This window comes from Populus euphratica, unplaced genomic scaffold (genome assembly GCF_000495115.2).
Source record: "Populus euphratica unplaced genomic scaffold, PopEup_1.0 scaffold755.1, whole genome shotgun sequence".
NCBI classification, from domain to species: Eukaryota; Viridiplantae; Streptophyta; class Magnoliopsida; order Malpighiales; family Salicaceae; genus Populus; species Populus euphratica.
In genome coordinates, this window is record NW_011500629.1 from 52689 (window position 1) to 56315 (window position 3627).

Sequence of the window (3627 nt, forward strand, 5' to 3'; positions counted from 1 at the left end):
ATATTGAACAGTGCTTGGACTGGAAGACAGATTCGGGATTCTTTGTTGTTGCTACAATTTGGACTTGAAAATGGCTTTTTTAGATCTTGGTCTCCATATGAAAGTTATAGGCCTATGTCTTACCTTTCCATCCATATAAAGTGAACCTAAATCTGAGATCTACAGCTCCAGATATGATCCAATTACCAAACAGTGTTCCGGTATGGACTGCACCGACATCTCTTTTCTAAGTTTGGCCATCTCTTTGTCTTTTCAATTTCAGTTCTTAAATTCATCAATCAATCCTTTCATTTATGTGATAGGCCTGCATTTAAAATAAATATTTACCACAAATTAAAGGGATCTTATATTATTATTATAAAACATGCTTTAGTTAAGGAGTTATTGATACTTCAAGTGCAAAATGATGATATAAAACCTTGATAAAAATACACTTTTAAGTACTAATCAGTATGATTGATGAATTTGTATGGAATGTGAAATGAAACAATGAAAGGCATGGATTGTGATCTTGTTGAACTTCTAGGAACATACTTGTGCTAGAATAAAGTTCATATTGATGTTAATGCTTTGATTTTGTTACGAGATTTATGAATTTGCATGGTTATGAACCAGGTGAATGAATGCATGGTTATAACATGTTGTTGTGAATATACTTATGATAAAAATGATGAATTGCATGTGTAAATTAGAGAAGAATGGATAACAATGTCCAACAAAAGATAATAGGGGGAAACCATGAAGGAAACCTTGCATGATGAACACCTTTAAAAATACCAGACATATGATGGAATTGGAACCTTTATGTAGTGTGAATTGACTATTAGTTTGTGTTGATGAATTTGGCATGATGGAATTGAAAACACAAAAAGCACAATTATGGCAACATTAGGTTTTGGTCTAAAGTGATGCTTAAGAGAACCTTTGTAAGACATACATGTTGAAACTTGGTTGTGATTGCTTGATAATGTTCTGATAAATTAGAAGTGATTTGGTAACGGTCTATGTTGAACTAGTTTGAAATATGTTATAAAGGGGGAAAGCTTAACGGACCTTACGCTTAGCCTAGGGAAAAAGTAAAACTAGAAATGACTCAACTATCATTGATGATTTTTTGAATCGACAACGAGATACTTTTATTGATGATTTTTGAGTCGGCAGTGACTCATTTTCATTGATGATTTCTAAGTTAATAGTGATTGTGTGCGCTGACGAATCCATATGTTAGTCATGGAAGCAATTTTTCTTAATGATTTTAGAGTCAACCGTTAGTTTTGTTGATCATTTTTGGGTCAGCAATAACTCAATTTTTGTTGATGATTCCATGTTTCAGCTGTAAAAGTGGTTTTCATTGATGATTACTGGGTCAACAGTGACTCAGCTTTCGTTGATGATTTTTGCATCAACAGTGACTGTGTTTGTTGATGATCCCATGCATAAACCATGAAAGTGGTTTTTGTTGATGATTTATGGGTCAATAGTGACTTAATTTTTGTTGATAATTTTTTAGTCAATAATGATTATGTGCCCTCATGAATCCATACGTCTACCGTGAAAGTAGTTTTCACTAATGATTTTTGAGTTAACAATGACTTAGTTTTTGTTGATGATTTCTGAGTCAACAGTGATTGTGTTTGCTAAAGATTTCATGTGTTAGCTGTTAAAGTAGTTTTCATTTATGATTTCTGGGTTGGTAGTGACTTTGTTTTCATTAACGATTACTGAGTTAACAGTGATTGTGTGCGTTGATGAATCCATGCATTAGCCGTATAAGTAGTTTTATTGATGATTTCTGAGTTGGCAACAACTGTGTATGCTAACGAATCCATGATAGTGACTCGGTTTTCGTTGACAATTCCTGAGTTAATAGTGATTGTGTTCATTGACAATTCCATACGTCAGCCGTAAAAGTAATTTTCGTTGGCAATTTCTGTATCACTAGTGACCTAGTTTTCACTAATGATTTTTGTGTCACCAGCGACCCAATTTTCGCTGATGATTTTCTATGACAGCAACGACTCAACTTTGTTGATGAATTTAATTTCAAAAATGATTTAATTCTTGTGATGATTTCATCGTCAGCTTGACCTGATTCACTTGAAACTTATGAATTAAACACTAGAACATCCATAAGTGACATACATTTAAAGTTAAGAGAAATGTCTTGATATGATGACTTTCATTATATGATTATAAGATGCGTGAAACACTTGGATGTGATTATGTGTATTCTAAGAGAGTTATATGATTACCAAATGCAAATATAACTTTACAATTATAAGATGCGTGAAATGTCTTAATTAGTGATCATTTGGCGTGTAGGCGGTACGACTAGGACCGAACCTTTTACAAAATAAAGACATCCCATAGGGGGAACAGGTTGGTGGTTTTCACCCTCTCTTAGCATAATATAAATTCTCTAATAAGAATTCATTAAGAAAGATCTAGTATTATCTTATGGTGAATAATAAATCACTTGTGGAACACTTGATTGATTATGATGATTAGCTTTAGCTAATAACATCTTAGATAAATGGCCGAGTTGATTATGATGATTAGCTTCTACTAATGACACCCTAGACAAATGATTGAGTTGAGTATGATGATTGGCTTTAGCTAATGGCATCCTACATGGATGGCCGGGTTGAGTACGATGATTAGTTTTGGCTAATAACATCCTAGATTAATGGTCAGGTTGATTATAATGATTAGTTTTGGCAAATGACATTCGAAATAAATGACCTAGTTAGATATTATGATTAACTTTAGCTAATGACATCCAAGACGGATGACTGAGTTTGGATATTGCGGTTAGCTTTGGCTAAAAGCATCTAAAATGAATGACTAGAGTTAAGTAATTAACCTTGGTCGATGCTTTAACTCCGGTCTATATGTAAAGATAATACAATTGATGAAATAATAAGAATTGTACTATGTATATAAGAAGTAAAAGAAGGAACGTACCTCATAGGTTGATAATGAAAAGTAACGACAACATTCTTTTAGTTGTTTATTATCATGTTTAGATTATTTATGATTTTTGTATCTATTTTGCTTTGTAATAGGGACATCACACATTCAAGGTGCGTAGGAATCCCATCCCACGAGTCCACATGTTTTGACATGAACTATGTATCCACATGTTTTAGATATTATGTATTTTATGTAACAAATGTACTAGTTATGAAATGACCATTCAACATTTTTGTAAAGCCTTATGTTGATAACTATAATAGAACACGAATATAGATGCATGAACATGTAAATAAAATGTTATGGATGTATATATGGGGTATTCACTTTAGGATGTTACATTATGAAATCATACAAGTATTACACTATACCACTGAATGAATCCTATCTTGTTAAACCCTTAAATACTTTCATGAGAATCATCGACAACGTGATGACATACAAAAAGAAAAATTATCATCAATTTCAGCTTTGAATTATTAGGATATTACAACAATTATGGACTTGCGAATCATTTTTCTTTGCAAGTCCAAATTATTATGCTAAACCAGGTCAAAATTTATTCGTTCTAACCAATCTTGCTTGAAATGAGAAAATGTCTTCTTTGTTTATTCCTTTCACAATTCTTGAAATATATATTCCTTGTAACTCCAT